At 42.2% G+C, this 15,258-nt stretch overlaps 1 long non-coding RNA gene across 2 annotated transcripts in view; it reads left to right on the top strand.

Annotated features, from left to right (window-relative positions):
* Positions 1-15,258, top strand: part of LOC110260311 (uncharacterized) — a 55,565-nt gene that overhangs the window by 34,148 nt on the left and 6,159 nt on the right. The gene's annotated exons all lie outside the window — the stretch shown is intronic.

A 15,258-nucleotide genomic window follows, 5' to 3' on the forward strand; every position in this document is an offset into this window, starting at 1 on the left:
GGTTGCAGATGCGGCTCAGATCTGGTGGTGTTGTGGCTGTGGTGTAGGCTTGCAGCTGTAGCTCTGATTCAACTACTAGCCTGGGAACTTCCCTATGATGCAGGCGTGGCTGTAAAAGGAAAAAAAAGCAGTCCCCAAAATGACTCTTCATGTGCTAGCACATATGCATGTACAATTTTAATTTATTCATAGAAAGAGAGTAACATTTTACAACATTTTCCTGAGATTTTCCATATCAGCACATATAGATGTAACAACTCACTATTTTAAATTATAATATGATAGGCTGTTCTATGGCTGTACCATAGTCTCTTTAGCCAGTCTCTCCATGATGGGTGTCCATGTTTGGATTTCTCCAAAAGGAAACCCTGAGGTGTGGGGTTGGGTGCAGATGGTTCATTTGGCAGGTGAATGAGGAAGCACAAATGAGACATTGAGCAAAGTGGGACGGGGAAGTTGGTTTATTTAAATCAGAGATAAATAAAATCCTCACATTTGATTGCTTTATATGTCTCCTTTTAATCTATAGGCTCCGCATTTGTCACTTTTTCCTTTTGCAATTTATTTATTGATGGTACCAGGGCATTTTGCTTATTGGGTCCCCATGGCATAATTTAATATGCTCCTCTCGTGTACTGTATTTCCTATAAATTATTGTTGGATATAAAGGTAGAAATTTGTCCCAGCTTAATAATGATAATAAAATAATGATAGATACTCTAATTGTTAGGCTCCATTTATTTTCATTATCACTGTTTTTATCATAGGCTTTATATTAGAGAACAATTTTGGATTTATAGACAAATTGAGAAGATAGTACAAAGAATTCCCCATATACTCTCCCTCCTAATGATTTTTCCCTCTTATGAACTTTTTACTTTGGTATGGTACATTCGTTACAATTAATGAATCTATATTGACACATTATTATTATCTAAAGTTCACAATTTATTTAGATTTTTTTTTTCTTTTTCAGCCACACCTGTGGCACGTGGAAGTTCCCAGGGAAGGGATCGAATCTGAGCCACAGCTGTGACCTACACCATAGCTGTGACAACACCTGATCCTTAACCCATTGTGTCATAGTGGGAATTCCCACAGTTTATTCGGATTTTCAAATTTTTTACCTAATGTTCTTTTTCTGCTCCAAGATTGCTCCCAATCAATGCACCCTACATTTACTTGTCAAGTCTTTTTAGGCTCCCCTTGGCTGTGACCATGTCTTGTACCTTCCTGACTTTTGATGACCTTGACAGTTTTGAAGCATACTGAGCAGGTATATTGTAGGATGCTAATCTATTGGAGTTTGATGTTTTTCTTCTGATTAGACTGTGTTTATGGGTTTTGAGGAAGAGATCACAGAGGTAAAGTGCCATTTTCATCACATTCTATCAAGAGTACAACCTATGGGAGTTCTCGACGTGGCAGGCACAACGGAAACGAATCTGACTAGGAACCATGACGTTGCCAGTTCAATCCCTGGCCTCGCTCGGTGGGTTAAGGATCTGGTGTTGCTGTGAGCTGTCGTGTAGGTCATGGATGAGGCTTGAGTCTCCTGTTGCTATGGCTGTGGCGTAGGCTGGCAGCTGTAGCTCTGACTAGACCCCTAGCCTGGGAATCTCCATGTGCTGCAGATGTGGCCCTAAAAAGGCAAAAGGCAAAAGACAAAAAAAAAAAAAAAAAAAAAAAAAAAAGAGTACAAACTATGGATGTGATTTGTGGCTATGATGTGGACTCTGACTGCCTGGCAGAGGTAGTGTTTGTCCACTGCAAAGTTACTCTCCCCTCCTGCCTCCATAGTTCCACACTTTTTGGAAGGAAGTCACTATATGCAGCTCATTCTTCAGGTGTGAGGAGTTGCATTCCTCCTCCTTGATGGTGGAGTGTCCATATAAAATTATTTGGAATTCTTCTGCATGAGGTCTTTGTTTCTTCTCCCCACATATTTTTTTTTTTTTGCTCATTTATTTATATCAGTATGGACTCATAGATATTCATATTATACTTTGGGCTATAATCTAATGCCACTTTATTTTCTTGGCCAAATTGTTGCAGGTTTGGCCAGTAGGAGCTCTTTCAGTTGGCTCCTGTGTCCCTTTGACATACCCCTATCATAGTGCGTTATTATTTATTTGTTGTGAGCAATTCCTTAGTTTCCGGGTTCCATTGGTTTTAAGGAATTGACACTCCATTTTCCTCAAGTTTTGAGTAGGGGAGTTAAGTGTCATGGCCGGAAGTGCATAAAGATGTGCTCTCCTTTTCCCAACCTAATGAAATGTGATGGCTAGTTTTGCTTGACCTTTGAACCACTGGGGTCAACACCCCACCCCCACCATGTCCCCCTTTAAAAGATTCTTCATTGGCAATTGTTTATTGAGACTTCCAGTCTTTGCCTTTCGTCTTCCTTTTCTAGCCAAGGCTAAAAATTTTAAACATGCATGGCATATATGTCTCTGTTTCTAGAACAATTTTGGTGCAGATGTAGGCCCAAGTTGGTCTGGGCTCTGTGGGTCCTTGTGTGTGTGGTGTGTGGGTGGCGTGTGGGGGTGATCTCAGTTCCTGCTCCACAACTGTGTGCAAAAGTCTTATCTTCTTTTCCTAAAGCCAAGACTTGGGCAACTGGGATAACCACATGCCCTTATTATCTTGCGCTCTGGCTTTTCTGCTCCTTTTTATCTTGTCTCTTGAGACTCTTTGCTTTTTTGTAGTTCAACTCTGTATTTTAATATATGTTTATTATCTTTTACCCAGAATTTCTAAATCTTTTATATTTAAATTTTGTTGTGTTTTGTTTTGCTTTTTAGGGCCACACCCATGGCATATGGAAGTTTCCAGGCTAGGGGTAGAATTAGAACTACAGCTGCTGGCCTACACCACAGCCACAGCAACCTGGGATCCAAGCTGCATCTGCGACCTACAGCATAGCTCACAGCAATGCCAGATCCTTAATCCACTGAGCAAGGCCAGGGATTGAATCCACATCCTCATAGATCATAGTTGGATGTGTTAACTGCTGAGCTACGAAGGGAACTCCTATAGTTAAATTTTTTAAGTCAATTATGTTGCCAGAAATGGAAGTCCTACCCTTTACTTACTCTTTTTAATTCACTTTTTTGATTTTGAGAAATTAAAACAATTAAGAACTATGTGGTATTATTTCAAATATAATCCTAACCTCTACCCAGAAATGGAAATTCTTTAATTTATCCCATGAATATTTATGTGCAAGACAATGTTCTAGGAACTTGAGATAAATCGGTGAAGAAAACAAAAATCCCTTTCCCCATGGAACTTACGTTCTAGTGAGAGATGCAAACAATGAATAATAAACATAATATACAATGATATTGCCAGATATGTAGAAGGGAATAGTGCTTTGGAAACAACAACACGGAAGAAAATCCAAAATAACTAGAGCAGGGCTAGGGAATCAAGAATGTAGGAAATTGGACTCTCTCTCTTTTTTTTTTCCTTTTTAAGTAAGGTAGTTCTAGTGAGCCCTACTGAAAAGATCTCATTTGAGTAAGGCTAGGAGGAGGTGAGGGTGTTGGCCAGGTAGATTTCTGGGGGAAGAGCATTTCAGACAGAGGGAACAGTTAATGCAAAGGCCTTAAGGTGGGAGTATGTCTGATGGGTTTGAGAAAAAGCAAGGCCTGTGTGGCTGGAACAGAGGGCATAGGGGGAGGAGCATGAGAGATGAGGTTCAGACAGAGGAGAGAGGGTAGGTGGTGGAGGGACTCATGGTCATTGGAAGAACTTCATTTTTTCTCTGGGTAACATGGGATCCATTGAAGGTGGTGCTTCCCCCACCCCTCAAATTGAAAGAGAGAACATTTGGGTTTCTGAGTCATTTAAGAGTAGGAAGCTCTGTTACCCCCAATTTTTTAATGTATCATTTCTACAAACAAGGACCTCTCCTCTATACAACCACCAAGCCCAAGAAACTAGTGTGGATACTGTAGTACTGTTCTATCTGCAGATGCTTCACATTCTACCGACTGTTTCAGATATATCTTTTTTATAGCCAGAGGATCCAGTCTAGATCACACACAGCTTTTTAGTTGTCACATCTCTTTAGCCTGAAAGAGTTCTTTGCACTTACTTGACTTTGGCGGCATCAGCAAGGCATTGGCACTTTTGCAGATGACAAGCCAATCACTTCGTAGACTGTCCCCCTGTTGGGTTTTGTTAGTTGTTCCCTCATGATTAGAATCAGGTTATTTGATGTAATGATATCATAGAGCAAGAGTTTTTTTTTTTTCCTTATTGCATGTAGTCATGGGTGCACAACTTGAACTTTTCTCATTACTCATACAGCTAAATTTGATCATTTAACTAACATGATGTCATCCAGGTTTCTCTTCTATAAAGTTGTTTATATTCTATATAATGAGTAAGTATTTGGGGGAGAGATCATTTAAGACAATGTAAATATCTTTTTCCTCATCAAATATTCACCGACTATTCTTGTTTTCCCAAAGAGTTTCTGTATCTGTGTGTTAATATTACCTGTAGCAATGATGAGCTGGTTTCAGCACCCCCGACTTTAAAAATGTACTCTGAGAAAGCTTGTTCACATAAATAGGTAGATGAGCTCAGAACAAGTTTTGCACTAGCTCATTGGCTTAATCCTTTGAACTCCTTCCAAGCTATATGCAAGTCACAAATTCTCTCTCATAAAAATTACATATAATGCTCTATCAGCTGATTAGATTATCCTTAAGTTTGTTTAAACAGAAACAATTTTTAAAAGCATACCTTTCAAAAGGATTTGCTTCTTTATTTTCAATTTCTCTAAATTACACAGAAAACTTGTTAAGATTTATTAATGACACTTCATTTTATATATTGCTTTTTTTAAAAAATTGAAGTATAGCTGATTTACAATTTTGTGTTAGTTTTAGGTGTAAAGTGATTCATATTCTTTTTCAAATTATTTTCAGATTCTTTTCCCTTGTAGGTTATTACAAAATATTAAGTACAGTTCCTGTGCTATATAGTAGGTCCCTGTTGGTTATTTATTTATTTATTTTTTGGTCTTTTTAGGGCCACACCTGCTGCATGTGAAAGTTCCCAGGCTAGGGGTTGAATTGGAGCTGCAGCTGCTGGCCACAGCCACAGCCACAGCAACATGGATCCAAACCCCATCCATAACCTACACAAAGCTCATGGAAATGCCGGATTCTTAACCCACTGAATGGGGCCAGGGATCAGACCTGCATCCTCATGGATACTACTTGGCTTTGCTAGCGCTGTGCCACAATAGGAGCTCCATATCTATTTTATATACGGTAGTGAGTATATATTAATCCCAAATTCCTAATTTTTCCCTCCCCCTTTCCCCTTTGGTAATCATAAGTTTGTTTGCTGTGTTTGTGGGTCTATGCCTATTTTGTCAATAAGTTCCTTTGTGTCATTTTTTTTTAGATTTCACATATAAACAATATTATATGGTATCATATGATATCTGTCTGGCTTACATCACTTAGTATGATAACCTCTAGGTCCACCTGAGTTGCTGCAAATGGCATTATTTCATTTTTTATGGCTAAGTAAATTCCATTGCATTATTTATATGTGTGTGTATACACACACACACACACACACACACACCACATCTTCTTTATCTATTCATCTGTTGATGAACATTTAAGTTGCTTCCATGTCTTGACTATTGTAAATAGTGCTGAAGTGAACATTGGGTGCATGTATTTTTTTGAACTATAGTTTTTTCTGGATATATGCCCAGGAGTGGGATTGTTGGTAACTCTATTTTTAGTTTTTTAAGGAACTTCCATGCTGTTCTCCATGGTGGCTGTACCAACTGACATTACCATCAACAGTGAACACGATATACTTAAAAGGATTTAGGAAAATTTGAATATTAATTTTAATATGCCATCCTTGATATAACATTTTGATAACATACATTTATGATGTAATTTGAGGGGGGTAAAAAATATTGGCTCTGGAAATTTAACTCTGTCAATATATGGAAATTACCCACCGTATAACCTAATGATGGTGGGCTACTAATTGCCATGCCAGGACAACAGGCGTAAATGACTGTCTTGGGCAAACTGAGACATATGTTTACGTTATATAGCAAACAGAGCCACTATCCATTGTCAAACCATTCAGCCAAATCAACTTCTTTTCTGTCAGAAGAAGTCTGACTTCATATTCAATCCAAATAAACATGCTATTATGTATCCCCATGACAACCAGCTCACTTCTAAATGCAGCAACTAGCTGGGGATAAGATGATCCCATTTCCTCACACAGCAATTTAACAAGATGCAAGTTTAACTCTCTTGATTTTATATTTACAATTTAAATAGCAACATCTAATACTCCCTGCAAGTCAGAACTCCATTTTTTTTTGCAACGAAAGCTTGTTTATCAATAAAATCATGTTCCCAAGCTAAAGCAAGTTTTAAAGCATGAATAAAAAAAGAAAACAATTTCTGGATAGTCACTGTAACAGTCAGGACCCATTACCTAACTTGCAGGGCCCAGTGCTGAGTGAAAATGTGGGGCCCCTTGTACAAATATTAAATATTTCAAGATGGGCACATCAGAGCCTTAAAGCCAGTGTTGGCTCTCATAAGATGAGGCCCTTCTAAGGTCAGGTCACATCCACCAAGCTGGCCCAGACAAGAGTTTTATTCATAGAGGTCCTTATATCCTGTTCCTAGTATAAGCTGGATCAGTGTGTGTACAAATTTCCAAATTTTAAAAATGCTATCACAGAAGCACTCTTTGCATAATTTTTCATCTCCATAAAAGTGGGCACAATTGGAGTTCCCATGCGGCTCAGCAGGTTAAGGATCTGGCATTGTCACTGCTGTGGCTCAGGTCACTGCTGTGGTATGGATTTGATCCCTAGCCCAGGAACTTCTGCATGTTACAGGTGGGGCCAAAAAAAGGGAGGACACAATGTATTAATCAGAAACACTTGCAGATTTTCCTACCTAAAAGGCATAGGAAATCTGTCTATCACAATCTTTTTGTGCATTTTTTAATGAATTTTTTGTGTGATTTTTAAAATAATTTTTATTTTTTCCATTATATATACAGTTGATTTACAGTATTCTGTCCATTTCTAATGTACAGCAAAGTGACTCAGTCATACATATATATATACATTCTTTTTCTCACATTATCCTCCATCATGTTCCATCACAAGTGACTGGACCTAGTTCCCAGTGCTATACAGCAGGCTCTCATTGCTTATTCCCTCCAAATGCGATAGTTTGCATCTACTAACCCCATGCTCCCAGTCCCTCCCACTCCTTCCCCCTCTCCCTTGGCAACCACAAGTCTGTTCTCCAAGTCTATGAGTTTGTTTCTTCTCTGTGGAAAGGTTCATTTTGTGCCATATATTAGATTCCAGATATCAGTGATATCATATGGTATTTGTCTTTCTCTCTCTGACTTACTTCACTTAGTATGAGGGTCTCTAGTTCCATCCTATCACAATCTTTACTGTAATCTGCTGAACCACTTCTCAGTGCCTCACTTTCCTCCTGTAAAATGGGGATGATGTTACCTACTCTGAATTGGAAGGACTAACTGGGTTGATGTGGGAATATGCTTAAAACAGTATATGGCATATAGTAGAACTGTAGCTGTTATGGAACAGAGCTCTAGAACTATTTGCTATTATTGTTGTTACTGTTATTATTCAGTAATTTAAGTTACAGTAATGTCGGAATATGGAACTGATTGAATGGCAGAGACAGACTTGCCATGTAAAACCTTTTTTACCTATCAGTGGCGCACCAGGTATTTTAATCTTGTCCACATTTATGTATGGTTTTCTGTTTTTCACTAGAGAAATAGTAACTTGGTGAGCAATGCTAATTTTAATGATGCTCTCCAAGCCAGCCCTGCTAACTGTGTCTAAATGTGAAGCTTAGTGATAAATTTTACCAGTGTCCTTAGCTTTCCTCACAGAGAATTAATTGATTTCATTTTAGAATCTGAACATTCTGTAAATAATTATTGCACACTGCATTAGAGATATTTTTCATACTATTGTTTGACAATTTTTTTCTTATGATGAAGATCGCAAAGTAGAATTGTTATTAGAAAGAAATACATGTTATACATAAGATTCAGTATGTTTAGTTTTGGTGTCTTGCTTTTAGATCAGCTTTGGTAGTTCTTTGAACGTTGGTTGAAAAATTTCTGTCATGTTTTTGTTAGAGATTTAGTCTCTTATAAAAACTCCCTAAGTGTTGATTTACTGTGTCCACGGAAATCCTTAAGTTTGCTTTCTGCAACACTGATTCCTCCTTTGCCACAGACGGGCAAATTTTTAAAAATTTAAATGCTATTCCATTGTGGCTCAGCAGGTTAAGAACTCGACATAGTGTCTGTGAGGCTACGGGTTTGATCCCTGACCTGGCTTAGTGGGTTAAGGATCCAGTGTTGCCTCAAGTGCAGGGTAGGTCGCAGATATAGCTCAGATCTAGTGTTGCTGAGGCTGTGGCGTAGGCGCGGCCATAAAAAGAAAAAATTTGGGAGTTGCTGTTGTGATGCAACAGAAATGAATCTGACTGATATCCATGAGAATGTGGTTTGACCCCTGGCCTTGCTCAGTGGGTTAAGGATCCAGCGTTGCCATGAGCTGTGGTATAGGTCACAGATGCAACTTGGATCCCACGTTGCTGTGGCTGTGGTGTAGGCCGGCACCTGCAGCTGTGATTTGACTCCTAGCCTGGGAACTTCCATATGCTATAGGTGCAGCCCTCAAAAGAAAAAAAAAATTTAAATACTATAGGGAGTTCTCGTGAGGCTCAGTGGGTTAAAGATCCTGCATTGTCACTACAGTGGCTTGGGTTGCTGCTGTGATGCAGGGTTGATCTCTGGCCCGGGAATTTCCATATGCCTCAGGCATAGCCAAAACCAAGATTCTAAATGCTATAAAATGTTGACTCCTTTTACTAGAAAGTGACAGTGCAATTCAAAATGGCAATCACATTTGTATAAAGCACATCTATATTAGTTTCCTAAGGCTGCCATGACAAAGTACCACAACCTGGATTGCTTCAAACAACAGAAAGTGACTGTCTCAGGGTTCTGGAGGCCAGAAATGTGAAATCAAGGTGTCAGCAGGGCCACACTGCTTCTGAAACCTGCAGGGTATCCTTGCTAACTTCCTAGCTCTTGGTGATTGGCCAGCAATCCTTAGTTCACAGCCCCATCCCTCCAATCTCTGTATTTTGTCACACTGCATCATCCTTTGTCTCTGTCTTCAGCAGCTGCCTTCTCATCAGGACACCATTCTTACTGCAGCCCCCCCGCCCCACATCAGCCTAATCTCATCTTATTGTAACTGATTATATCGGCAACAACCCTATTTCCACATGAAATCACCTTCGGAGGTACTGGTGTGTTAGAACTTTAGCATTTATCTTTTAGGGAGATGCAACTCAACCCATCACATCCAATTAAAAACTTTTTATAGCAAAAGGTGAAATTTCACTGCAGACTTTTAACGATATCAAATTATGCAGATTTGGGAGGAGTTCCTGTTGTGGCTCAGTGGAAACGAACCTGACCAGTATCCATGAGGATGTGGGTTTGATCCCTGGCCTAGCTCAGTGGGTTAAGGATCTGGCATTGCCATGAGCTGTGGTGTAGGTCGCAGACGTGGCTCAGATCCTGCGTTGCTGTGGCTGTGATGTAGGCCAGCAGCTGTAGCTCTGATTCAACCACTAGCCTGGGAATCTCCATATGCCAGATGCGGCCCTAAAATAAATAAATAAATAATAATAAGTTCTGCAAACATTGGAAAAGTTTGCATCACAAGGTTTTCCATTACAATTAAATATGTAAGCAAATTCAAATTTTATATGTCAATAACAATGTCCATTTTGTTTATGGATAATTATCTATTTTCAAGGAACACACATCTGTTTTCAAGGAACACACCTAACTACTTAGATTTGTATTTCCAAAGATTATTACAAAAGCCACTAAGAAATAAATTATGGAAAGAATCTTGTGATAGACTTCAAATCAGTAAGGTCCAGAATAAAATGGCATAGAGTGGATGTGATTATTCATTTTTATAATAAATTATATGCAATGTGACAAAATCATATATCAATTGTGCTTATTCTCATTACTTAATTTGTGATAATCCAATGTAGTGTGAAGCTAAAATTTAATGAAGCAATACCATAAAACACATGGTATTTCTTCTGCAAATATGTGTGAACACGTATCAAATTCTGGGGTTTTGCTTTTGGAGGTAAGTCAGTCAGAATCATGTATTAATATCTGAAATTGTTCCAATAACCTCATGAGACATCGTGACTAAACTTTGTTCCTGCATGTGAAGAAAGAGAAAGGTGTGTACTTTAATCAGCCTGGGTCTGTCATTTTTGATTGCAAAACAGGAGGTAGGAAAGGACAGCCTGTGAGATGCCTCACAAACAAATATGCGCTCAGAGGGCTCAGTTCCAGGAAAGACTAGTGAGGAAGTTGAGCCTGTGCAAATCAATTCCCTGGGAATGTCTTTGAGCATGCGAATAGCTGTGAGTCTTACTGCTTGGCAAAGCTTATGTCACATGTGGAACCTTAGCAGCAAAAGATCTGGGAAACGTAGCGTTCAGCTTTCCAGATAGGCTAGGCTAGGGAGGCAGGCTGGGATGTGGGTTTTGAGTGCACCCAACTAGTTTACAAAATTTACCACTATGGCTTTCGGTAGAAATTACCAACAGTGTTGCTCGGCACCTCACACTGAATGGACTTAACACTAAGTCTGTGTGTGTGAGTGTATCTGATATTTAGCACTGTCATCTAGAAGTCTCCTGGAAATTGGGGTAGCTGGCCCATAGGCGCATAGTCTTTTCCCTGTGAAGGGAGGTAAGGTGATTCTTGAGGCCTAGAGCCAGAGATGAAGTCACCCTATTAGTGAGTGCAGGACTAACTCATAAAACTCTGAAGAATGATGCCTGCAAAGGAAGAATCTGGAAAGCATCTAGACAATTTTTTTTCTACAAGTGCTTTATCAGATTTCATGCAGTGTCTCATATTAATTATTTCCTTATGTCTGTTTATTTTCATTACTCTTTATTGTAGCTAACAAAATCCAGACCAAAACCTAAAACGTAAAAGTCTGTAAATTTACATGGAAGAGGAACAGCAGATAAGTGGAATGGAAGTGTTGAGATACACCGATTCTGTAGCTCGTCAAGGGAGAAGCCCAGGAGACTTAAGTCTTTGAAGTTGTAAAAATAAGATAAAATAATCCTATAAGAGGAAAGGACAGAATACAGAAAATGGACCTGGTATGGCTAACAGGAACCCCACATGTATATATTTGTCTTTTTAGGGCTGCACCTGCAACAATTGGAAGTTCCCAGGCTAGGGGTTGAGTTGGAACTATAGGTGCTGGCCTAAACCACAGCTACAGCAACTTGGGATCCGAGCCACGTTTGTGACCTACACCACAGCTCACAGCAACGCCGGATCCTTAATCCACTGAGTGAAGCCAGGGATCAAACCTGTGTCCTCATGGATACTAGTCAGGATGGTTACCCATAAGCCACAATGGGAACTTCCACAGGGACCCCAAATAAAACAGACCTAGGCAGTCATGATAGCTCTTGGGTTCCTTCCATCGTGTATTCTGTTCTTAGAAAAACCACAGACAGACAACTCTAAGGACTTCTGATTCTGCTAAGCGTCCTACCTGGAAAAGCCCCAAGCAAGAGGCTCCAATGACAGCCAACCAGTGGAGACTTGCGGTCAGACTGGGAAGACTTATGGTCAGGCTGCAAGGGCTATCCAGTTGCCTTTGCAAGTCCCCCAACTGTGACTTCTGTGGCTTTTGCTTCTAAAAGTCTATAACCCCCTTCACCCCGCCCCAAGGATGTATTTTTGGTCACAGCTGAAGCCTGCATAGCCCCAGTTTGCAAACAGTACACCTTGTTTTTTGCTTGAAGACAACCCTGACTCTTCTGGGTCTTATTTTTGACTTAGGGCATCAAAGAACAAAGTGAAATGGGCTGAATCCACAGAGGCTGTGAGGGGCATGTCGGGGCAGTTAGGGCCTTAGGGTCCTCAATTATAAAAGAAGAGCATTGGATAAGATGGTTACACAACAAGGGCACTTTCAAGTTTGCTGTTCATCAGTGAGTATTCCCAAGGAGACCTCATCATCCCTGCTCCTGGCTCCTGGCCTAGAATGTGGATGGGGTGCCTGCACTTCCAGGTCCTCCCAGTAGGACAGGGGAAGGGCCATAACCCTGGAAGAGTGAGGAACAGCAGGCTATGTGGTTTCAGACAGGTCGCTGGATGTCTCTGAGTTATTTAGCTGGGTAAACTCTGAAGTTCTTTCTAGCTTTGATGTACAGTCATGTTTTCCCCTGAGATGGGCTGTCTGTTCAGGTTGCTTCCTAGAGTCCTAGGCATGGAGAATTGGGGCACAGGATGGGAACTCATGCCCCGATACAGAGACAGAGACGTCCTTTGGTCCCACGCCAAATACTTTTCATCTCTCTTGACTTTGAATCTGTACTACCTGGAATTGGAGCTCTGTGGTCACAAGAACCTCCAACATGTAAGACGTCCCTATTGGGGAATTGTTTTCCTTCCATTCCTGATAAAGCTTTGAATCTTGTGCCCACGATACGGTTGTGAAACCTTCCTTGCCTTCGTGGCCGTTCCCGTCCCAGTCTCTGCAGGGTCCTGTGTCCAGGCTGTCCCTGTCACAGCCCTGGCTGAAGGGGGGCGTGTCTATGCCATAAAATGGAGGTGAAGACTTATTCCTTCTGGCTCAGTTTTTACCTCTCCGGGGCCTCCAAGAAGGGCCACGTGGGTAGAGTGTAGCAGGGCCTGGGAAGACACAACTGGCTTTTTCTAATTACCCATGTTTCCAGTCATTTTCTCACAGTTGCAATGCCAACAATGCAACCCTCATCGATATCCCTTCTCTGGAATGAAATTGCTACCTTAAGCCCCTGGAGGCTTGACTCTTGGCCCCAAGGGGGCGAGTCCAGGAAATCATTTACATCCCAGCACTGACGGCCCCAGCGCTGGGGGGTATAAAACCCAGAAAGAAGTAGGTCTTGAGACAGTGGCGTCTCAGTCGTTGAGGCCAGGGGCATCCTCTTCATAGACGTGTCCTTAAGACCCCGTGGCACAGCGAGCACACATGATGAAGCAGCTGCTGTGTTTCCTGCTGCTCACCAACCCTCAGTGTTCTTTGCCCAGGAAGGTAGCGTTTGGCGCAGGCTGTGCCTGTGGCCCTGCCTGAGGGATCTGAGGGTGCTCAAGGCAGACCCAGGGAACTCTCAGCACAGGGGAGGGCCTGGGGTGTGTGGTGTCCTAATTTTATGGAGAAGTGAGAGAGAGGTCTTTGCGCTCCAAGTTGTGGAACTTCTTTCTGTCTATCTCCCTTTCTCGCTCGTAGACACAGATAGGGAAGACTTTGTGGTCTCCACGGTGTCACATGAATCCTTTGCTGCACTGAAGGGGCAGCCAGAGGAGCCACCAAGACCTGGCGTACAGTGTGTGTCAGAGTCTGTACTAACCTCACCCACGATATCGTCTCTGGCCCTATGACATCCTGGTGTAAGAAAATGAGGTCTTTCTCTTTACAGAAAAGATTTAAGGTAGAGTGGGGGTTTGTGGGAGGTTTTGATATCTTTTCCCGAAGTCCATAGAGCTCTCCTCATCCAAAGCACCCCTGTGTGGCTGGGATTCTGCCCCAGGGACTACAGAGCTCTGGGTGGATGGGACTCTGGTGGTGAGGAGGAGTCTGGAGAAGGAAGGGGTTCTCCATGGGGACAGAGGCAAGCATTGTTCTGGGGCAGGAGCAGGAGGATGCCTTGGGTGATAACTTTGATAAGAATCCGTCTTTGGTGAGAGAGTTCCTGTTGTGGCTCAGCGGTAACGAACCTGACTCGTATCCATGAGGAAGCAGGTTCGATCCTGTGGATCTGCTCAGTGGGTTAAGGATCTGGTGTTACTGCAAGCTCTGGTGTAGACTGGCAGCTGCAGCTCCAACTTGACCTGTAGCCTGGGACCTTCCATATGCTTCTGGTGTGGCTCTAAAAAAACAAGCAAAAGAAGAATCCGTCTTTGGGGGGAGACATTGGAGATGTGACCAATTGTCACCAGTTGACATTAGCAGTGTCTATCATGGGGGGACTCTCAGTCCTGATGTCCTGCCTTTGGAGGACCCCAGTGTCTGAGGTGCATGGTGAGGGGTTCACCAAGTCCCAGGTGTGGCCCTGAGGACCTTTCTGTTCCTCTCAGCCATCCGGGTCTGAAGGGCAAACCTTGGAGTGTAAACCTCTCTCCGCGAGTGTCAGACTCTCCAGGGCTTGTTTGTTGCCTGTACTGGCACCTTGCCTCAGCTCTGCTCGGACCCCTTTCCCCCCTCTTCAGTGCGCCATTGCCTGAAGGGCATGTCTAAGGGTCAGTGGGCAGCCTATTGAAGCAGTTATCATTGGGAGTCACAACCGAGGGATTTTTTGAGCTTAAAGTACCTTGGAGGCCACATGGAATCATGGTTTTCATACTTTCTTTTTTGTAAACTTGATGCCAAATAAGTCTTTTTTTTTGGTCTTTTTTTGCCTTTTTCCAGGGCCACTTACGTGGCATATGGAGGTTCCCAGGCTAGGGGTTGGATCGGAGCTGTAGCCACTGGCCCACGCCAGGGCCACAGCAACACGGGATCTGAGCTGCGTCTGTGACCTACACCACAGCTCACGGCAACGCCTGATCCCCAACCCACTGAGCAAGGCCAGGGATCGAACCCGCAACCTCATGGTTCCTAGTCGGATTCGTTAACCACTGCACCATGATGGGAACTCCCTAAATAAGTCTTTATGGGAGTTCATGTTGTGGCTCAGCGAAAACGAACCCAACTAGTAGCCATGAGGATGCAGGTTCGGTCCCTGGCCTCGCTCAGTAGGTCAAGGATCTGGTGTTGCTGTGAGCTGTGGTGTAGGTCGAAGACACGGCTCAGATCCTACACTGCTGTGGCTGTGGTATAGGCCGACAGCTGCAGCTCCAATTCGATCCCTAGCCTGGGAACCTCCATATGCCTCGGACACAGTCCTAAAAAGGAGAAAACATATATATATATACATATATATTTTTTAAAGGAGTTCCCTTTGTGGCGCAGTGGAAACGAATCTGACTAGCAACCATGAGGTGGCAGGTTCAATCCTGGCCTTGCTTAGTGGGTTAAGGATCCGGCATTGCCTTGAGTTGTGGTGTAGGTCGCAG

Source organism: Sus scrofa, chromosome 4 (genome assembly GCF_054392235.1).
Source record: "Sus scrofa isolate SSC_HxYL_T2T_F1_AM1 chromosome 4, Sscrofa_HxYL_maternal_Yorkshire_Landrace_v2.0, whole genome shotgun sequence".
NCBI classification, from domain to species: Eukaryota; Metazoa; Chordata; class Mammalia; order Artiodactyla; family Suidae; genus Sus; species Sus scrofa.